Source organism: Rousettus aegyptiacus, unplaced genomic scaffold (genome assembly GCF_014176215.1).
Source record: "Rousettus aegyptiacus isolate mRouAeg1 unplaced genomic scaffold, mRouAeg1.p scaffold_m13_p_17, whole genome shotgun sequence".
NCBI lineage: Eukaryota > Metazoa > Chordata > Mammalia > Chiroptera > Pteropodidae > Rousettus > Rousettus aegyptiacus.
The window spans coordinates 44,744,731-44,767,787 of record NW_023416292.1 but is presented as its reverse complement, the minus strand read 5'-3'; the positions used below and the strand labels follow the sequence as shown (position 1 = coordinate 44,767,787).

General features: G+C 39.3%; 1 long non-coding RNA gene and 1 pseudogene across 2 annotated transcripts in view; one reads left to right on the top strand and one right to left on the bottom strand.

The window, feature by feature from the left end:
• The first annotated feature begins 4,301 nt into the window (after nucleotides 1-4,301).
• LOC118612925 overlaps nucleotides 4,302-23,057 on the top strand; it is a 31,133-nt gene continuing 12,377 nt past the window's right edge. For both annotated transcript variants that reach the window (XR_004955285.1, XR_004955286.1), the window contains exons 1-4: nucleotides 4,302-4,473; nucleotides 8,400-8,605; nucleotides 10,041-10,106; nucleotides 13,819-14,022. This is a non-coding gene — a long non-coding RNA (uncharacterized LOC118612925). The remainder of the gene's footprint in view (nucleotides 4,474-8,399; nucleotides 8,606-10,040; nucleotides 10,107-13,818; nucleotides 14,023-23,057) is intronic.
• Nucleotides 22,238-22,356, bottom strand: LOC118613140 (annotated as a pseudogene).

Sequence of the window (23,057 nt, the reverse complement as noted above, 5' to 3'; positions counted from 1 at the left end):
GTTCTCCTGTTCTGTGGTGGCCACTTTCCCTGTTTTTCTGATGAAACAGAATGGTGGGCGGCTCAGGCCCCCACTTGATGTTCTTAATAATGGAGCTATCTTTCCAAACATGTCCATTAAAAACCTGCCATGATTCCCTACCTCCTAGTGCATTAGGAACCTTAAGCCAAACACTAAATACGTGCCAAGTCATCCCTTCTCTGGCCTTCACTTACCTTTGGGCTTCAGGGACAACTTTATTTCTTCCCAGCTTTAACCGCATATGCCAGGTGGTCCCTAATCTCCAAACTCTTATTTAGTGTTTCTCCAAATAGTCCCTAGTTTTTTACTGCCTTGCACCTTTGCACATGCTTTCCCCTACATGTGGTATTTTTTGTTTGTTTTGTTTTTATCACAAATCTCCAGTCAAAACTCCTCCTTCAAGTCTCAAATCAGATGTGACATTTTCACTGAACTGCCTGATAAGATGATGCACCTTTACCACTGACTCTCTATTCTCCGCTCCCAAGGCTGTCTGTGTATTGTTATACATGTGTGTACAGACATGTCTTGTCTCCTCAAATCGTGAGCACCTTCCCCACACGTTTGTTCTTCCCTCTGGGTCTGCTCAGGATCTGCCACATAGGAGATACTTAGAGAATGTTTTTCCAACCAAATACTTGTTCCTTCTGTAATCCTGTCCTTCTGGAGCATCTAACACATGTCCAGCACTGTGCTAGAAACTGTACCAGCATTATTTTCCATCCTTACAATGACAAGGTGGGTGTCACCATCCTCACTTCTGTTTAGGGGAATTGAGGCAGGGAGAGGTTAAGGAGTTTGACCAAAAGGACACTGCAAGTAAATGTGACCATAGGATTCTCACCCATTATGCCAAATTTTACCATGTTTCTTCTATTCCTGGAAACCTTGTGCTGTGTGTTCCATAGCCTGGTTTCTATCTAATATTCCAGGATTTGTTTTCTCTTGTCAAAGGCACTGCATACAGCCGGCCCCATAGCCTGCCTCTCCACAGCTGGTTTCCAGTGTGGCTGGCTCAGGCATTGCGGTTATCAAAGTGGAGTTTTCTGAGGAGGTTTATCAGAGAATTACTGCTATGAAAGAAGAAGCACCAGGCCCTTTCTGTGTTATGGGGGCCTTACCCTCTCCTGCCTCTTTCACGTGGGAAAAGAAAGCTCAGAGCCAGAGAAGGAGACGATGAGACCTGGCAGTCATCTATACCTCACAACAACGACTCTCTTCTCCATTCTCTCCTTCTCTGCTTCTGGATCTTCTTGGCTGATTTTACCACCACCTCTACCCTAAATGGAAAGAGAAGCCAAGGTGGACTGGGAGTCTCCTTCTCATAAACATCAAATGCTTCCCTAGGAGAAAGTAAGAATTAGAAACTACCCAAGTTGGGTGGGGTAGAGTGTTGGTAGTGCACTTCAGCTAGATTGAGTCTTGAGTCCTGGTCTCCTGAAAGCAGAGGTTAGGAAGTGGGGAAAGGTTAAGGGGGGTGGGAGGAAAGGCAGGAAGGAAGCAAGCCAGAGTAAATCAGAAAAATTAACTGTCTTTCCAATTCATCACTAGTATGTGGCTTAAAGCACTGAAATAAAAAAAAAAATACATATATATATTTAACAAGTAGTGTGATTTTGTTGAAAAAATTGCTATTAATATCATTAATAATTCTTCTCTGTTGTTGCTCAGAATTGGAACATGACTAAAAAGGATGCTGCGATGCTATAGGGGTTCCCCCTACCCTGCCTTCCCACATAGCCCTCTTGTAATTCCAAATGTGGCTATAGAATCCAGCATATCCATTCCCCACATAGAGTGTGAATTGAAGGAAGTTTGCCTCTAGTGATAGGTCTGGCTTTTTAAAATTTTTATTCCACAATTTTGAGAGCTCCCCTACTGCTCGAAATGTCTCCTGATGCATGAGTTTATACTAAAATGTTAAAGATTCCATATCCTGCCCCCACTAGGTGTATTATAAAAGAGAGCTAACACTTGGTCAATGCTTTAACAAAAGGAATACATTTCTAACAATGTAATTATAGAGACCTTTATACTTAGAAATTGTAAAACCTCTAAAATTATATCTAGCCCAAGAGTCTACCATCAGAGGCGGATTTACCATGAAGTTAAGGAAGCATACTTGTCCAGGGCCCTTCTAAGGCTGTGGATGGCACCCTGCCAGTGTGTTCACTAGGGTTCTGCTTAAAAGATACAAGAAAAAGACATTGTAACCACAGCTGATTAACACCGTTGTTTCTTTTATGAAGACTTCCCCTCTTTCCTTCATGTCCGGTGGCAGAGGAGCCACAGGCATGTAGGGGGTCGATAAGTGGAAATTAGGTTGAGAGTTATTTAGGCTAGATTAAAAGGTTCTCTAAGGTGGGTCAAAATCACTTGCATGTATGGTTATGCTACCTCTTCTGGTGTAGGAATAGCTTCCAGGAATGCTCATGTGGCCACCAAGCTGACTCATGCAGCATCATGACTTGCAGGTGCAGAACCACATGAGAAGAGAATGTCCTCTCTCTAGTGCCTAGACTTGGAAGCAGTATTTGAGGTGTATGGAGTCAGAAGCTGGTCAGTAGAAAATTATTTTAATCACCAATTTGTGACATAGCAAATAGCTTGGTTTTCACTGCTGCTTTGTCAAAATGGAAATTCTTCCCTGTCAGGAATATGCTTCATGATGTAGTGTATAAATTATGAATATAAAAAATGTTTTTCATATATCTTTATATGAAACTATTAGATAAAAATTATTCTGACATTAAGAAATGAATTGTAACACAAAACTCAGATTATTCTCAAAGAGATATTACATTAAGAGGAAGAGATAGATTTCTAATAGCCTTTTGGTTCATTTACTAATCTAATCGATAAAGAGGAATAACTCATGATTACATTGGAAAAGTTTTAAACTTCTTGGTGATTTGATAAAGATAACTAATAGACCATTAAAATGAGGACAAACTGGTTAATAATAATAGGTGTCCTTTATAACAAGTATTTAAGATTAGTTATGACACAAGAAAACGAATTGTCTGGAAATCTTACCAATTATAAAAAAAGTGTATAGTTTTTTTTTCAAATTTGACAACAATCCAAAAATTAAATATGGTAATACCAATAGCAATGTTAACGTTGAAAAACACTTCTAAAGAATATAAAACTTTTTTGACCAATCATGCTACAGAAAAACTGAATTCTTTCTTCTCTCTAAAAAAAATTACAAAATCATTATCAAGAATCAATCAAAAGGTATGCAGCCAAAATAGTAGGAAAAAAATTATGGTTGTGCCCGGAAGTTAATTAATAAAAATGATTTGTTACTTTTTCTAGATTTTTAATGAGTTTTGACTTGTTAATTTTTAAAAATTTGTAAGTTGTTATGATTCTTTTTTCATTTTTAAATAAATTGTCCTTTTTGTACCTAATTTTTTATCTTTAATTTTGCATTCTTTTCTTTTAAGTAAACCCCCCATCCCCCTCAGTATTGTATAAGCTTCGGGTCCCATAAATTTGGATTCAACTCTGTTCACAGCATTGGTATTTTATTACAATAATGCTAAAAAATAGTAATATTATTAATAATAATAACGATGACAATGGTAGTGGGCAGCACTTCTCTTGAAGTTACTACCTGCCCACATTATTCCAAGTGCTTTACTGTGAATTATCTCATTTAGCTCTCTCAATAACTACTTGTTTCCTGAATTTTAAGATAAAGAAACTCAAGTCCCAGAGATGTTAGGTAACCCGTCCAAGATTGTTTGGCTGCAAAGCCTGGATACAGCACGAAGGCTTGTTTCATCTCGCTTTTTCTCATGATCTAAGTCCTGTTTCCTTTACCTTCTCTGACTTCAGAAGGAAGAGCGAAGTTTCCAGACTTTACCTGGTCTTACTCTCAGAGGGGTTGTTGAGTGACTTGCTGGAAGACACACAGTTGGCAAATGGCAGAAGCAGGATAAGACAACGCCCCCTCCCGTCCCGCCCCCGCTGCAGGGTTTTCCTTTCCCTCCCAAACCACCAAACACCAGCCTTGGCCCAGGCCCCTTCGCAGTCGCTCCCTGGAGTGCGGGTGCAGCCCCTGAGTGTAGGGGGCGCTTAGCAGGTGTGATCCAAAAGCAGTCCGGGCCGGGTGGGGGGCATCTTCAAAGAAGATGCTTTCAGAACTTTAGCGTCTCCAGTAGCAACAGCCAGCGACGCAACCTCCCACCCCACCTCCACGTTTTATTAACTGGACAATAAACTGGAGCCACAAAGGACTGGGGGAAGGGGCCGGCGGGAGTCCAGCCTCTGCTGGCCTGCGGGGCGGAGGAGGTGGGAGGAGACCACGCCAGCTGAAGCTGCGGTAAATGCCTGGCTGCCCAGCCCCCAGACTACAGCCCTCAGCCCCAGCCAGGGATCAGGCCCGGCTCTGCCCGCTATTGTACGTGGAGCCCTGGGAGCCAGAGAACTTCCTGGAGTGAGGTGGGATTTTTTTCTTCTCAGAATCACCCTACCATGTTCTGTGGGCACAATGGGCCATCAGATGGGGGAAAGGGCAAGGACAGCTTTGCACAGTCCCTTCCTGGGAGCCAAACCTCCCAGAACAAAACAAAGCAACGTTGAGCCTTGGGGAAGGGCTGGCCCAAGGGAAAATGGAATTTTAAGAGAGGGAAAGAAGACGTGCTGCCTTCTGCCCGCAGCAATCCTCTCCTCCTTACACTCAGTTCCTACTTTTTCTCTTTAATGCTCTCTTTTTCCTTTTCTCCCAGGATCCCCCAAAGCAGTTGCTCCCCCAGTGTCCCCTCCCCTCCACCTCACCTCAGGCTTCTCTCCTGTGCTTATCCCTTTCTTAGCAAAGCTGTCCTTGCCCTCCAGTCTCCTGTGTTAGTTTGCTGGGGCTGCCATAACAAATACTACAGATCGACTGGGTGGCTTAAACAATGGAATTTATTTTCTCACAGTTCCGGAGGCTGGAAGTCCAAGACCAATGTGTCAGCAAGATTAGTTTCTTCTGAGGCCTCCCTCTTTGGCTTGCAAATGGCCACCTTCTTCCTGTGTCTCCATAGTCTTCCCTTTGTGTCTGTCTGTATCCTGATTTCCTTTTTTTGTAAGGACACCAGTCAGATTGGATTAGGGCCCACCTTAATAACCTCATTTTAATGCAGGACAGGGTAAATATCCCCAACTGATGGGGAGACCAAGCCCTGTGCCAAGAGAAGAAGAGGGTCCTTTGGTGGAGAGTGTAGAAAGAATTCGACACACATGCCACAGTTAGAGTCAAAAGGAAAGTTTATTAGAGAAGAGCTGACACTCCACAGACAGAGTGGGGTCTCCTCTCAGAGGCAGAGAGAGAGGAACAGTGAGAGTCAGTGAGAGACAGAGTAAAGGCTCTCAGTTCATATATCATTCTTTAGAGCCTGTGAGTTACAGTTTAAAAGACTTTGTTAACACATTTCCTTTGATATGGACATACAGTGAGGAAGAGGAAGGGAATGTAGCATAAAAAGGTAAGAATATGTAGCACGAAAGGCCAGTTGGCAGTTCCCAGCCTTTAATCCATAGGTTCCCCGTGGTTTTAGCCATTAGGGAATGACTCTGTTGGTTCCTGTTTCCCCTTCACAGGTATGGGGCATGGGTTGTTAGCAATCCCAATAGAAATCTTTCTTGGCTCTGAAGGTGTCTTCCTGGCCTGGGTGCAGGGGTGATCAGCATATTGCAGCCTCTGAATGTGGCTTGATTTATATTTTAATTCTCTTGTCTCCTTCCTATGTTAATTTTATCTTAGTTACCTCTTTAAAGACACTATTTCCAACTAGAGTCACATTCTGAGATACTGGGATTAGTTCTGCAGCATATGAATTTGGGGGAACACAATCCAGCTCATAACACTTCTATATTCAGACCAGTGTGCCACCAAATCCTGCAGATAACAGGATGCCCTACACTGGACACTGTGACACCCCTCCAAAAAGGAGTATATGGAGGAGTCTCATTCCCACCGTCTTCATTCACCTTGTTCCTCCCTCCTCCACATTTCACCCCTTACGAGGAGGAACTGGATTAAAGAGCTTTTGCTCTATCTTACCAGCACTTCTACAAGCCCATACAAATGCATGTGTTTATATTCCTCCTTTTAAAAACAAAATGTAATCTCTTCATTGATCTACCCACTGCTTTTTCCACTTAATATATCCAGGTGATTTTCCCCATAGTTATATAGATGGCTTCTCTCTCTCTTTTTGTTTTCTTTTTTCTTTTTGATACCTGTATAGTTTTATTCAATAGATCCTTTATACAGGGTTGTTTGTTTCCAATGCTTGCTCTCTTGAGAGCAGTGCCTTGAAAAACTTAGTCAACTAAAAATTTCTAACATTTGGGCAATGTAAAGTTCTGGAGGGAAAGCAGGAAGGTGGGCAGCAGGGATCCAAAGATAGCATGAGATAATCTCTGGTCCCGGGGTGTTTCATACTAATGGGGGAGCTGTGGCAGTTCTGCTTCATGGAGTCTTCTATATAAAAAAGACCCAATGGAAGCTCACACTAGACACATTTCTTTGATGCTACTTTGCTGGTTCAAGACCTCTTAGATTAGTGAAGTCCCTGAGAAAGGGGCTTTGATTAGAAATAAGCCTTATAGGTCATTTTCTCCCCTCTCTGTATTAGGTGTCTAGTGCTATATAACAAAATATTATAAATTTATCAGTTTTAAACAACACACATTTATTTGCTCACAGTTCTGTAGGTCACAAGTCTGGGCAGAAAGTAAGTCATGGAAGTTGGAATATAGTAATGGAGGAAGATAGGCAATAACAAACCCAGTGGTTTAGAGCCCATGATGTAGGGGAGAAGGAGAAGTAGACTGGGAAGTCTGTAGGGCGGTGGCATGCAGACTGTAAATGGGTTGTCTGCTCAGTTCCTCGTGGTTTTAGGATTGAGGCCCTCAGTTCCTATAAGCCAACCCTCTCTATAGGCTGTTCATGATATGAATGTTTGCTTCTTCAATGCCAACAGGAGATAGTTTCTGCTGCTTTGAGTCTCTTCCTTTAGGAAGGGCCCAGTGCCTCTTTTTAAAGGCTTCCAGCTGATTAAGTAGGATTACTCAAGGAAAAATCTACCCTTTGATTAACTCAAAATCAGCTGATTTGGTATCTGCAAAATTCCTTCACCAAGTTTGTGTCTGACCTGCCCTCATCACTGCCAAATTGACTCTTACTCAGTACCAGCTAAGTCTTTTCTCCAGAGTCCCTCTCTGCACAAAGGCCCGCACCCAGGTCTCATGCCTTCCCTTCCTGGACTAAATTTCTCAGAATATTACTGCCTGATCAGACCCACATTATACCATCTCCTATGGGATCAGGTCCAGCATTCACAGCCTCCATGTAGGGCTCTACTAAGACTCCCAGTTACACTTCCTAGTCATCTACAACAGGGACTCTGTACCCACTGGCCTGCTTATTGTGCCCCACCCTCCCCTCAAACTCCCGCTGCCACCAATCACCATATTCCAGCTTCCATATATTTGTTTTTGCCAACTACACTGCCCGGTATGACTTTTTCGTTTCTCTCCACCAGTTCTGCTCTCGTTCATTGCTTACATTTTGTTTACGATTATATTTTTGAAAGACATCTATGTGCACTGGGGATGCAGAGATAGAAGGCAATTTCCAGGTCCTCAAGTTTACAGACTGGAGGACTAGACGAGTGAGCAATGACAAAGCACCATGTAAGTGCTGAACTAGAGGTAGAAGTCAGTGTAAGACACAGTGGAATAACGGAGAAGAGCAAGAAATCCAACTTGGGAATCAAGGAAGGCTTCCTGGAGGAGGTGGCTCTTAGCCATATCTTAAAGATTGACCATATGTGAGATGGATGAATAATGGAGTTGACTGTGCTTCATCTGAAGAGAATAGTATATACACACCCAGATGTGTGTGCCCGGAGAACTTTGAAGAAATTAGCATGGCTAGAATGCAAAATGTGAGGAGCGCAGAAACTGGGATTGGAAAGGATCTTTCGGGGCTACAAATGTCATTAGAGGTGTTTGGATTTTATCTTGAAGGCGAAGGAGAATTTAAAGGCTAGAATCAGGGGAGTGATCTGTGTTATGATAAAGATATTAAACAGCAGACTGTGGTACAGAGAGTTTACTGGCTGTGGTGATCAAGATCAGGCTGCACACAGGAATAGTTAGGAGTAGAATGTGACATCCCATGCTCCAAGTTCTACTGCTTCCCAAAAGCTTTCCTGGAGAGCTCACACTGGCTTCTCCCTTCCCAGAGCAATGATTGTGTCTGGTAGTAGCAGCAGTTATACTAGAAGCAAAAGCAATTTAAATAACAACCCATTCGTTCTTACCAATGACAGCCCCATGAAGTAGGAAGGATACTTAATATTGTTTTTATTTTATAGGTGAGGAAACCAAGGAAACTTACCCATACCACAGAAGCAGCAGTAAAGGACCTTAAACCCAGATTCGCAGAATCCCAATGACATGTTATCACCACTACAGCAAACTGTCTCTCATCTTGTTTTGCATCTAAAGCTTTTTCTCAGTCTTCGATCTGTTTAATACATTTTTTCTGCTGACCTGTACATGGTGCCTGCACTCAATAAATGTAAGTTAATTAAGAATATGGTCCTTGAGGGATCCTATAAAATATCTTCTCCAGTTCTAATGAATGAAATGATGAAATACTCATTCTGTCTTCAGACCTCCTCTCAGAACCTAGCACAGTGTAGGGTAGAAAACAGGCATTCAATAAATATTTGTGGAATTTAAATGGCTGATGAGAAGCAAAAGAGAAGTCAGGATTCTGTGTAAAGATTCTGGAAGGGAAGAGGAACTGGAAACTAAGCTGGGCCTGTGGGATGGGCTACTGGGACAGAGATTCACCCACCATCAGTACTCCAGCCTGAGTAGACTTGGCAGCCAAGTTGAATCTAAGTAGCGCTTTCCTGCTAAGTGCTCTGTGGGGAGGTGTAATGTGTCTCTATTTAAAATTAATTTTTCAGAATTGGAAGCCCTACTCTGAGAGGCAGTGTTCCCTTGGTGGCTTCTAGTAGGTTTGGAAAGCTATAACTTTGCAGAGAAACACTATAAACCAGAAATTTTCTCCCATGTGAGTAAAAAACTGCCTCTCTCCTTATGAAGAGAGCATTTTCCATAACTTTGCTCATCAAGCAGCTAGTTTTCAAATTCTTTCTTCTATTTGTTAGTGAGCTACATTCCAGTCAGTGCCTGTTCTCCACTCAGATAGATGGGACAGGCAATCCACTTATATAGAAGAACACAAAAGTAATTTCTCTTAGGCTTGGGGCTAAATTTCTGTATTTACATATGAATGAAGTGGCATCTGATGCTTTGAAAATTTTCAGCATTTGCTGCCAATAGGGGAACAGAACTGTATAGTGAACTTTAGAGGACTTGTTCAGTTCAACAAATGCTTAGTGAATGTTTAGGTACTAGGGTTACAAGGATTCATTCATTCGACCAATATTTATTGAGTTCCTACTATGTGCTAAGTATTGTACTAGGCATTGGAGAAATAGCAATGATGAAAAGAAGACAAAAGAAGTTTCTGCCTTTATGGAGGGGAAATAGACAATATTATAAATAAATAATATACATTTATGTACACATGTAATGTTAGATAATAATAAATAAAGCAGAAAGAAGGAATAAAAAATGTTAGGAGAGGGGATTGGTTTGCCAGGGAAAGATTCACCAAAAAGGTGACATTAATAAAGATCTTAAGGTGCTGAGAGAATTAGACATGCAACAATCTATGGAAAGCATTCTAGAGAGGGTAGAGGAAGTGCAAAGGCTGTAAGGTGGGAGCATGTCTGCTTTGTTTGAGGAACAATAAAGAGGAGAGTGCGACCTGAGCAGAGAAGATGAGGAGAGCAGATCAGAAAGGCAGAGGTCAGAAAGGCAAACAGAGGTCTTAGTAATCACTGCAGATTCTGAGCTTTTAATATCAATAAGATGTGCTGCCAACAGAAGGTTTTAGCAGAGTAAAGATGATGATATGGCCTGATATGTTTTAACAGGAACATTTTGGCTGCCATGGGAAACAGGCAGAAGCAAGGAGATCGGGGAGGCCGTTCAACAATCAGGTGAGAGTGACTTGGATTAAGGTGAGAGCTATGAGAGTGGTTGAGAAGGGGATGGATTCTGGATGCATTTGAAGGTAGAATGGATATGATTCATTGACAGATTAGAAGTGAGGTGTGAGAGAAAGAGCAGAGTCAAGGATGACTCTCAGGGTTATGGCCTGAGTGGCTGAAAGGATGAGGCACTGTCATATCCTGAGAGAAAAATGAATCCAGAGGAACAGGTCTTGGTGGGTAGAGGTGGAAAGCGTGATGGAAAATGAAGAGCTTGTTTTTTGACATGTTAAGTTTGAGGTGTGTATTAGACATCCAAGTGACGAAAGCTGGTAAATACTTGGACAATGGAATCTAGAATTCAAGATAGAATATTCTGAGCAGGGGATAAAAATTTGTAAGTCATTAGCATATATATGGTATTTAAAGCCATGAGTCTGGGTGAGGTCACTTAATACATGAGTGCAGATAAGAAAAGAGAAGAGATACAAAGATTGAAATTGGGGACATTCTAATGTTTAGAGGTCAGGGAGATGAGAGGGAATTAGCAAAGGAGACTTTCAAAGAGAGTTGACAGAAACACAAGGGAGTGTGGTGTCCTGGAAGCCAAGGGAAGGGATAATTCCTAGGAGGAATGAGTGGTCAACTGTGTCAAAAGCTGAAATGAGATAGTAGATTAAGATGAGAACTGACATGAGAAAGTTACTGGTGAGCTTGACATAAACCTTCCTGGTAGAGTAAGGAGGATTGAGGCTTGGCTGAAGGGTTCAAGAAAGAATAAAGGGTAAGATGTGTTTTAAACATTAAACATTAATTTAGCCTATGAATCTGCAGGTTGGCTATTTGTCCTGGGCTCAGCTGGGTATTTCTTTTGATTAGTGAATATAGACGATCATTTGAGAAGTTATGTTGTAAAGAGAAGGGGAAGAATGAGTGGCAACTGGAGGGGGAAGTAGGTCAAGCTTTTTTCTTTAAAATTAGAGAAATAAAGATATATATGGTATGAGCTATCCTCAGGTTTCTTTAAACCTAAGAGAGGGGATAGACACATAAACAGAAGTTATAACATAGAGATGTTGACTGAGATGTTGTTCTAGAGTAACAATATACTCTAGAAAAATGTAAAAAATATAACTTAATTTAGGGTAAAAATACTTTGAAAAGATAAGTACTAAATCAAGTCTTGATTTTTATCCAAGGGGAAGAAAGAAGAGAATGATATTTCAGATAGAAGAAAGAATATAAGTCAAAACATGGAAACCTGAAACAACTTTTTGTATGTGGGACTCTCTTAAGAACTTAGCATTTTTGTTCTAGAACCGGACTGCCTGAGCATGGCTCCCAGGTTCTGCAAGATTTGTGATCTTGGGCAAATTATGAAATCACTCAATGAATCAGTTTTCTCAATTATAAAGTGAAGATATAATTGCATCTGTCTTATAAGGTCATCATGAAGACAAAACATATCAATATATCTGAAGAGCAGATGCTCAATAAATGTTAAGTCTTCTAATTACTGGATACAGACAATGAGGCAGAGATTGATGGGATATAAGGTTGAAGACATAGTCAGACATAGAGGGACTTGTATCTCCTACTAAGAATTTGACTTCATTCTGGGGACTAGGAGTCATTGAAGGATTTTAGGCCAAGGAACAACATGATCTGATAAGTGTTTTAAGAAGTTCACTATTATCGCAAAATTTCACTACTGGGTATTTCTATGAAGAAATCCAAAACACTAATTCAAAAAGATATATGTACCCACCTATGTTCATTGCAGCATTATTTACAATAGCCAAGATATGGAAGCAGCCTAAGTGTCCGTCGATAGACAAATGGATAAAGAAGTAGTGGTACACATCTACAATGGAATATTACTCAGTCATAAAAAAGAATAAAATCTCGCCATTGTGACAACATGGATGGATCTAAAGGGTATTATGCTAAGTGAAATAAGTCAGGCAGAAAAAGACAAAAACCATGTCGTTTCACCTATATGTGGAATCTAAAAAAAACAAAATGAACAAACAAAACAGAAGCAAACCCAGAGGTACAGAGACCAAATCAATGGTTGCCAGATTGGAGGGGTTGGAGGAATGGGTTAAAAAGGTAAAAGGGATTAAGAAGTACAGATTGCCAGTTATAAAAATAGTCATGGGTATGTAAAGTACAGCATAGGGAATATAGTCAATAATATTGTAATAATTATACATGGCATCAAATAGGTACCAAACTCATTGAGCTGATAACTTTTGTATACCTGACACTAATATAATATTGTATGTCAACTGTAATTGAAAATTTAATAATAATAAAAAAAAGAGGTTCACTATGGCCACCTATAGAGGATGGTCGATTGTAAGGGGAAAAGATTGGAGGCCGAATTCAGAAGACCTGACTGTATATCTGGCTCAATACTCATCACCGTGTGAGTCCATTTCTTCCTTGACCTTCGTTTTGTTCATCTGGGAAGTAGGGTTTACAAAGCACACCCAGAGGGTTGCTGTAAGGAGTAAATTAAATAATAGAATGAAAGTGTCTAACCCTGTGCATAACACATGGTAGTTATACAACAAATATTTGGTTTGATCTTAATAAGAGAAGTATTACATAGGAGGAGCAACAAGCTTGTCAGTTTCTCATCTTTATACCCTGGCCCACCAGGCCTAGATCTCCCTTGATTCTGGAAACTTATGATGGGCACATAGACTGGCCTCCAACCTACACAGTCTCTTTCTTGCTCTCTTCTGTCTCACGTCTTCTCATATCTGTAGTTATCTGCTTACCTCTGCTCAGTAGTCAGACCCAGACTGCCCCTTAAAATGCCTGCCATCTCTAAAACTAGGGCCATGTCAGAAAGTCTGGAATATTGTTAAGGAAAACTTCTGATGTCACAGCCTTTCCCTTGACTGCTCTGTGTCATCAGAAAGCTGTTGTTTTTCTGCTGACCCATGACATATTTAACACCTTTTTTTTGCTTTATATTATCATTTTACAACACTTATGTCTTACCCTAATAGTTGGCACATTTCAGAAGGCACAAACTGCATGGTAGATATCTTTGAGTATCCTACTCTCCAAATACAGCCTCTTGCTCAGGGTAGGGACCATCTGTGGAATGAACTGAATGAAGAGTTGACTGATGCTCAAGCAGTGCTGAAAACCTGCCAAGCTGTGAATAAGTGTGTGTTAGTTTGATTATGAAAGATTGGAAATCATGTCTTTTTTTTTTTTAGAGTGGAACATATAGCCTCCCAGTCACTTTGGGCTTGCTCAGGCAGAGCAGACAGGGCCATGACCTGTGGGCCTAGATTATAGCCCTGATAATCTAAACAGCAATCAGCTCATTAAGCCTCATCGTTCCCAGGAAAGTTGATGAAGGAGCCAGGGAGCCTCAGTAGTCAACAGCAGCTGAGGGCCCTCCTCCTAACAGTGGGTTTGTGCCTCTACACATCAGCTTGAAACACTCACAAACAAAAAATGATCCAATTTACATGATCTCCTTCCTCCTGTTCCCTTGGCACACATTTTGCACTGTTGTGAGAACCACAGATGTCTCTCTGGCCTCTGGGAAGGCAGAGAAAGGGAACTTCAAGGCTTGAGGGAGATGGCAGTTGGAGAATCAAAGCCCTGCTGTGGAAGGGGAATTCAAGATATTATGTAGCTCAACTCTCAGGTCTTCTGGTGATATTGTTGCTCTGGTTTTGCATTGAAATAGGTACCTGAAGTATGGAGTAGGTGACCGAACATAGCAAACATTTATCTCGAGTGTGGAGAGGACGGAAGACGGAGGCAAAGCTGCTCAGGCCTTCTGCACTGCTGTCACCACCATCTATTTCTGACTGAAGGTAGTGTTGGTGGTAGTGATGATGAGCAGATGTTGGGAGAATAATGTCACCTTAGAATAAGTTCACCAGTGAAGGTAAGTGTGGATATATGTTGTATATGTGTTTGTAGATGTGATTCACTTTTTAATATTCAGCTGGTTCTGTTTATTTCTACTAGGATACTACCACTAATATTACTACTAGTACTGATAATGGAAACTAATAACAGCCAACCAAACTACTGAGCGCTTAACATGTGCCAGGCACAGCACTAAGTGTGTGACATAGATGGTCTCATTTAATCTTCCAAAAAGCAGTAGTTATTATGATTACCTCATTTCATAGCTAAAGAAATCAAAATATCAAGAAGATTAGGGATTGTCCATGGCTGCATAGTTAATAAGTTCATAGAGTCAGAATTTGCACTTGGGGTAAGCATTAACGCTGTTCACAAATCCCCTGTCCCCTCCCCACCCCCACCCTCATCCCCGCCTACTCCCCATAGAGCTCAAGCTCGGCATATGATCTGCTCTGGCCAATGTAATGGGAGTGGAAGTGTCACTTTTGACCAGCAGCTCTAGGATCCAGGGCCCTGGGGGAAGAATGATGATGAGACGAAGCACAGCCCTCAACTGAAATGCAATAAGCCTTTGTGGTTGTAAGCCACTGAGCTTGTAGGGGTGTTTATTATCACAGTAACACAGCCCAGCCCATCCTGACTGAGTTAGAACCAGGCCTTTCTAGCACAGTGAATACCCTTAAACCCCATACCTTGGTGTCTTCCTCAGTTTCTCTAGCTGGGTTAGATATTTCCCCTATGGGTACAGGCAGCACTCTAGAGTAGCATTGATCGCACTATGTGTCCATTCTTATCTCCGTCATTAGACTGAGCTCACAGAAGCACACATCTGTATTTTTGGTTTCCCAGCATTTAGCACAGAGCCTAGGACACAGAACGTGCTAAAAGAATGCTCATTGAGTGAATATAGGAAAAGAACTCTAGGTACCACAGCTATCCCACAGGACAAACCTCCAGGTGGCCAAGAAGGCCAGTCTACCTCTGACCTAACATTCTTGTAAGATGACACAGGAGGGTAAGCTGTTTCCAGGAGCCTCATTCCTGGGGATTTTGGCAGTTGGCCTGGAGTCTGGAGTTGTCTACCCAGCTGGCTAGCAGAATTCATCGCATCCTCTCCAGACTTCAGCAGTAAATCAGCAGGTGTGAAGGATTTGCCCCAGAGAGTGATCTGGCAATGGCATGAATGGGTAATTTACAAAGCCCATTAAGGTGGCACAGAATTACTTTTTTATGGGAACTTTTTGACAGACCTGTGACTTAATCATTTATCCCTCTGATCATTTATCCAGGGTCGTTGGTAAATAATTCACTTATTACACACTCTGGAGTGGTTTATGGGGCTGTGACTTATGATGTCACATAAGTATACAGCCAGGGAACTGAGATGTGAAGGCCAGGGAAGCAAGGGGGAGCTGAGAGTCCTTGCCTCAGATCCAGACTGGGCCTTCTGGATGCAGGAGGAATGCATCTAGGTCCCAGCAAGAGGGTCTTCTCCTCAAAGTAAGACTGATGTTACGGTGCAGAGGATCTTAGTGCCCAGTCCAGTCTTTGGGGAGACAGCAAAGGGAGAGAGTAAGTGTTTAGAGACTGGTTTAAAAATGATAGGTCTTAGCTCCAGGCAGAGTGGGGCTGACTTCTAGATTAACAGTTCTCCAGGGCCTACTAGGAAAATTCTAATGCCTCTACCTGATATTCAAGACCCTCCAACACCGTCCCCACTTCCTTCCTAGTCTTATCGCTCAATACTCCCATTCTTATCTCAGTGCTACCCATTGGGGCCCCCATTCAAGACATGTCTTATCCCTTCCTATACATTTACTCATAGCATTCCCTATTCTCTTGTCTAACTGCTACTTTTCATTTAATTTTTAGCTTAAAGCCCTTTTCCTGCAAGGGAGCCTTTCTAGACTAGCTGAGCCGTGTTTTCCCTTTCTATGAAGTTATCAAAATCCGACAAAATGCCAGGTGTACATTAAGTACTTTATACTTGTCATCAATTGGCCTGTCTCCCCAGATAGACTAGGTGTCCTCTCAGGGCCATAATTCAATCAAATCGATCATGGCCCTCACAATATCTTGCCCAGAGGCTGCACCCCTACCCCAGGGAGTTCATCATAAGGATAACAGTGAGGATGGTTGTGATGTTGATTTCCTCAGCATCCCACCTCTGCCTCCCTTCTCCCTCTCACATCTACCCCAGTCCCTAAAGACAGTGGAAGCGTGTGGTCAAATCTCTAAGGTTCTTTGAGATTTTAACTAGTATCGAGGGTGGATAGAGATGTTCATGTTGAATGGAGGAAGAGTGTGTTTGGATGGATTCACTGGAGAGAAAGCAAGTGGAGGAAAATGGGTGATTCAAGTGCAAGTGTCAGTCATATACTCCTGTTTAAAATTTATTTTTCAATTATAGTTGACATACAATATTACATTAGTTTCAAGTGTACAACACAGTGATTAGACATTTATATACCTTACAAAGTGATCACACCAATAAGTCTAGTACCTATATGACATTATACATAGTTATTACAATATTATTGACTATATTCCCTATGCCATACTTCACATACCCATGATTATTTTGTAACTACCAATTTGTACTTCTTAATACCTTTCTCCCTTTTCGCTCATTTCCCTAAAGCCTCCTCCTAGCTGGAAACAATCAATTTATTCTTTGTAAATATGAGCTTGTTTCTGTTTTGTTTGTTTATTTATTTTGTTTCTTAGAGTCCACATGTAAGTGAAATCATATGGTATTTGCTTTCTCTGTCTGACTTATTTCACTTAGCATAATACCCTCTAGCTCCATCCATGTGGTCACAGATGGTAAGATTTCATTTTGTTTTTTAATGACCAAGTAACATCCCATTGTATATACGTACCACTACTTCTTTATCTAACTGTCTATCTGTGGATACTTAGGTTGCTTTCATATCTTTCTTGGCTATTGTAAATAATGCCGCAATAAACATTGGGGTGCATACATCTTTTCAAATTAAGTGTTTTGTATTTCTTTGGGTAAATACCAAGAAGTGGGATTGCTAGGTCATCTGTTAGTTCTATTTTTAATTCTTTGAGGACTCTTCACACCATTTTCCATAGTGGCTACACCAGTTTTCAATCCCAACAAGGGCTCCCTTTTCTTCATATCCTCGCCAACACGATTTGTTGCTTTATTGATAATAACCGTTCTGACAGGTGAGCAGTGATAGCTCATTGTGATTTTGATTTTCATTTTTCTGATGATTAGTGATGTTGAGAATTTTTTCATGTGTCTGTTGGCCATTCATATGTCTTTTTTAGAGAAATGTCTATTCAAGTCTCTCTCCATTTTTGAATGAATTGTTTGGTTTTTGTGTGTTGAGTTGTATGGGTTCTTTATATATTTTGGATACTAATCCCTCATCAGATTTATCATTTGCAAATATCTTCTCTCACTCAGTAGGTTGCCTTTTTGTTTGGTTGATGGTTTTCTTTAGTTTTGTGTGGTCCCATTTGTTAATATTTTCTCTTGTCTTTGCCCTAGGTGACATATCCAAAAAAATATTGCTAAGACCAATTTCAAAGAGTTTGTTGCCTATGTTTTATTCTAGGAGTTTTATGGTTTCAGGTCCTAATTAAGTTTCTAATCCATTTTGAGTTTATTTTGTATTTGAAAAATATACAGAGTAGTCATTTCATTTTTTTTTTTGCATATATCTGTTCAGTTTTCCAACATCATTTATTGAAGAGACTGTCTTTATCTCATTGTGTATCCTTGCCTCCTTTGTCATAGATTAATTGATTATATAGGCATGGGTTTATTTCTGGGCTCTCTATTCTGTTCCATTGATCTATGTGTCTGTTTTTAATGCTAGTACCACATTGTTTTAATTACTATAGCCTTGTAGTATAGTTTTAAAAAATGTATTATGATGACATTGGTTAACAAAATCAAATTAGTTTCAAGTGTACAATTCAACAGTAAGTCATAAATATATTGTATTCTGTGTTCACCTCTCACAGGTAGATTTTTTTCTGTCACCACATATTTGACCCCTTTTACCTCATCTGCCTACCCCCTCCCTTCTGGTAACCACTAGTCTACTGTCCATGTCCTTGAATCTCCATTTGTCACATTTGTTTGTTGCTTTTAGGTTTATATCACACATATAAGTGATATTATGTAGTATAGTTTGATAATAAGTAGTGCGATACCTCCAAATTTATTCTTCTTTCTCAAGATTATTTTGGCTATTCGGGGTCTTTTGTCATTTCATATAAATTTTAGAATATTTTTTCTAGTTCTATAAAAAATTCCATTGGTATTTTGATAGGGATTGCATTGAATATGTAGATTGCTTTGCATAGTATAGACAAGTTTAATATTGTTAATTCTTCCTATCCATGAGCACAGTATATCCTTCCCTTTATTTGTGTCTTCTTTCTTCAATGTCTTATAATTTTTTGAGGACAAGTCTTTCACCTTCTTGGTTAAATGTATTTACAGGTTTTTTTTTTTTTTAATGCAATTGTAAATGGAATTTTCTTAATTTCTCTTTCTGATAGTCTGTTATTGGTATATAAAAGTGCAACTGCTTTCTGAATATTAATTTTGTATCCTGCTACTTTACTAAACTTATTTAACAGTTCTAATAGTTTTTTGGTGGACTCTTTAGCATTCACTGTACATAGTATCATGTCATCTACAAACAATTAGTTTTACTTGTTTTCCAGTTTGGATGCCTTTTATTTCTTTTTCTCATCTGATTGCTGATTATTGATTAAATTTCATTAGTAGTTACCTGTCTGTTCAGATTTTTTACTTCTTCCCGATTCAGTCTTGGAATATTGTATATTTCTATGAATTTATCAATTTGTTCCAACGTGTCTAATTTGTTGGTATATAATTCTTCATAGTATTTTCTTATAATCCTTTGCATTTTTGCTGTGTGTGTTGTCGCCACTCCTCTTTCCTTTATGATTTGATTTTTGAGGGTTCTCTTTTTTCTTTGATGAGTCTTGCTTAAAGTTTATCTATTTTGCTTATCTTTTCAGAAAATTAACTTTTAGTTTATTGATCTTTTCTAATTTTTTGTCTATTTCATTTATTTGCACTCTTATTTTTATTATTTCCTTCTTTCAACTCATTTTGGACTTTGTTTATTCTTCTTCTTCTACTTCGTTTAGGTGTTAGTTTCAGTTGTTTATTTGAGATTTTTCTTGTTTCTTGAGGTAGCCTGTATTGCTATGAATTTCCCCCTTAGAACTACTTTAGCTGTGTCCCATAATTTTAGGGTCATTTGTACTTAGATTTTCATTTGTCTCAAGGAATTTTTTTTTATTTTCTCCTCGATCTTATTGTTAACTTATTCATTGCTTAATAGCATATTGTTTAGTTTTTATGTGTTTTCAGGGATTTCGTTTGTTCGTTTGTAATGGATTTCTAGTTTCATACTACTGTGGTTAGAGAAGACACTTAAATTTATTGTGACTTGTTTTGTGGCCTAACATGTGGTTTATCATGGGAAATGTTCCCTGTGTATTTGAAAAAAATGTACATTCTGCCACTTTTGAGTGAAATATTCTAAAAATTTCTATTAAGTTCATTTTGCCTAATGCCTCATTAAAGGCCACTCTTTCCTTGTTAATTTTCTGTCTGGATGATCTATTCATTGACATCAATGATGTCAAAGTCCCCCACTATTATTTCTTTATGTCTGTCCCACACTATTATTTCTCTATGTCTGTCAATATTAGCTTTATATACTTAGCCGCTCCAATGCTGGGTACATAGATGTTTATAAGAGTTATATCCTCTTATTGAATTGATCTCTTCATCATTATGAAATATCCTTCCTTATCTCTTATTATAGTCTTTGTTTAAAGTCTACTTTGTTTGATATAGGTTTTGTTATCCCTACTGTGTTTTATTTTTACTTGCATAGAATATCTTTTTCCATCCTTTTACTCTAGTCTCTGTGTGTTTTTTGACCTGAAATGCATCTATTGTAGGCAGCCTATGTATGGGTCTTGTTTTTTAATCCATTCAGTCACCTCGTGTCTTTTGGTTGGAGCATTTAGTTCATTTACTTTTTTTTTTTATTATTAATCAATTAATTATTTTTATTATGGTGACATTGGTCAACAAAATCCAGTGTTTCAAGTGTACAATTCGACAGTAAGTTGAATATTTACATTGTATGTCACTGCCCATAGGTAGATTTCTTTCTGTCATCACATATTTGACCCCTTTTATTTCATCTATCTCCTTTCCCCTCACCCTCTGGTAACCACTAGTCTATTGTTCATGTCCATGAGTCTCTGTTTGTCCTGTTTGTTTATTGCTTTTAGGTTTACATTCTACATATAAATGATATCATGTAGTTTTCAACTTTTTCTCTGCGGCTTATTTTGCTTAGCATGATTATCTCAAGGTCCATCCATGTTGTTGCAAATGGCAGTATTTCATCTCTTCTTATAGCTTAGTAATATATCATTGTATATATGTACCACATCTTCTTAATCCAATCACTTATTGCCATTTACTTTTAAATAAGTATTGATAGGCATGTAGTTATTTCCACTTCATTAATTGTTTCCTGATTATTTTTGTAGTTCTTTTCTGTTCCTTTCTTATTCTCTTGCTCTCTTCTTTTGTATGTTGATGACTTTCTATAGTGTTATGTTTGGATTCCTTTCTTTTATTTCTTGTATATCTCCTGTAGATTGTTGGTTTGTGGTTACCATGTGTTTCATATTTACCAAGCTATGTGTACAGCAGCCTATTTTGAGTTGATGATTACTTAAGTTCTAACACACTACAATTTTTACTCAGCTCATCATGTTTTTGTCATTATTTTTTACTTCTTTTGTGTGCGTGTTTGTGTTTTCTTGAATTTATTGTAATTACACACAATCTTCCTACTTTTGTCTTTTAACCTTGTACTAGCTTAATAATTGGCTGATTCACTGCTTTTACTGTTTGCCTTTCTCAATGAGATTTTCTCTTTTCTATATTTTCTTATTTTTATTCTTGATCTTTTCTACTTAAAGAAGTCCCTTTAACATTTATTGTAATGCTTTTTTAGTGGTGCCGAACTTCTCTAATTTTTTCATTTCTGGGCAACTCTTTATCTCTTTTGTTTTATTATTCTAAATGATAATCTTGTTGTGTAGAGTAACCTTGGTTGTAGGTTTTGACTTTCATCACTTTAAATATTTCGTGCCATTCCTTTCTGGCCTGCAAAGTTTCTGTTGAATAAACAGCTGACAGTCATGAGAGCTCACTTGTGTATAACTACTTTTCTTTTGCTACATTTAAGATTCAGTCTTTGTCTTTAGCTTTTGGGATTTTTAATAATAATGTGTCTTGGTGTGGACCTCTTTGGGTTCATCTTATTTGGGTTTATCTATGTTTCCTGAACTTATATGTCTATATCCTTCTCTAGGTTAGGGAAGTTTTCAGTTCTTATTTCTTCCAAAATGTTTTTAATCTCTTTTCTCCTTCTGGGACCTAATTGATGTGAATGTTTTATATTTGATGTTGTCTCAGACATCCCTTCAATTATTCTCATTTTAAAAAAATTCTTTTTTCTTTTTGCTGTTCCAGTTAGGTATTTTTTACTACCTTGTCTCCAAATCACGGATTCAATTCTCTGTTTCATCTAATCTGCTATTGATTCCCTCTTGTATCCATCACTTTAGTTATTATATTCTTCAGTTCTGATTGATTCTTTTTTATGGTTTCTATCTCTGTTGAAGTTCTCATTGAATTCATCTATTTTTCTCCCAAGTTCATTGAGTATCCTTATAACCAGTGTTTTGAGCTCTGTATTTAGTAGATTGCTTGTCTCCATTTTGTTTAGTTCTTATTCTGGAATATTTTCCTGGTCTTTCACTTGGACATGTTTCTTTGATTCCTCATTTTGGCTACCTTTCTGTGTTTGTTTCTATCTCTTTGATTGATCTGCTACATTTCCTGGTCTTGAAAGAGTGGCCTTATGTATAAGGTGTCCTGTCATAGTCTTACTTCTCACTGAGCCAGGTGCTCTGGGGGTATTCCCTGTGTGGGTTACATGTGCCCTCTTTTTATAATTGGGCCCCATTTGATCTGTCATGTCAGTGGGTGTGATTTACCCTCTAACTGGTTAGATGTGAGTGTTGGGCATGACTATGATGGACAAGCTGTTGTACTTGGTCTGACCTCACAGAGTGGGAGTCTCAGCCATATGTATATGTATAATGCCTACAGCATTAAATACCTGGTATCCCTAGGTGGTCTCCCATCCAAGTACTAACCAGGCCCAAACCTGCTTAGCTTCCAAGATCAGACAAGATTGGGCACGTTCAGGGTGGCATGGCTGTAGACTCAGCCATATATTCTTATTGACGAGCCTTTTCAAGCCACACCTGTCTCAACCATAACCTTCCCTCAAGACCCTATAGATTCCAAATGTATTTTCCAGTATCCTGGCCTTACAGACATCAGCTGTACTTCTTGATAGTGAGGCCATCTAAATAAGGGTTCCTTCCTTTGTATCAACACCTATTTTTACCCAGATAGACAACAAAGACTGAAGCAAGATGGTTTTCCCTATTTTTAGATCTCTGATAGGAAGAGAAAGGAGATAATTTACCCTGTCCGGCCTTCTGCCTAATGCCTCTTGCCCACCAGGTAGACCTTCTTAAAGTCTAGTTTCAGTCAGTCTTGCTGTGATGTTCAAGAAAAAGGTACAGAATATTAAGCAGATCATGTTTCAGGGGGAGAAAGCCTTGACTGAGATGAAGAGGGAGATAAGAAAGGACAGAAGCATAGTTGTTCCTGAACACGGGGCTCTCTTTCCTTTCTGAAATTCCTTTGGGTCTTAGGAAATTTTAAATAGGCCTGTACACCTGCTCAGAGTAAACAGAGTCATATAGTTTGTTATCATATTCATTTTTATGTGGTTTCTATAACAACTATGTTAAGTAGATATTCTTATTGGCTTCTGTTTATGGATTGAATTGTGCCCCCCCCAAAAAAAAAAATTTGATATGTTGTAATACAAATCCCCGATGTGACTTTATTTG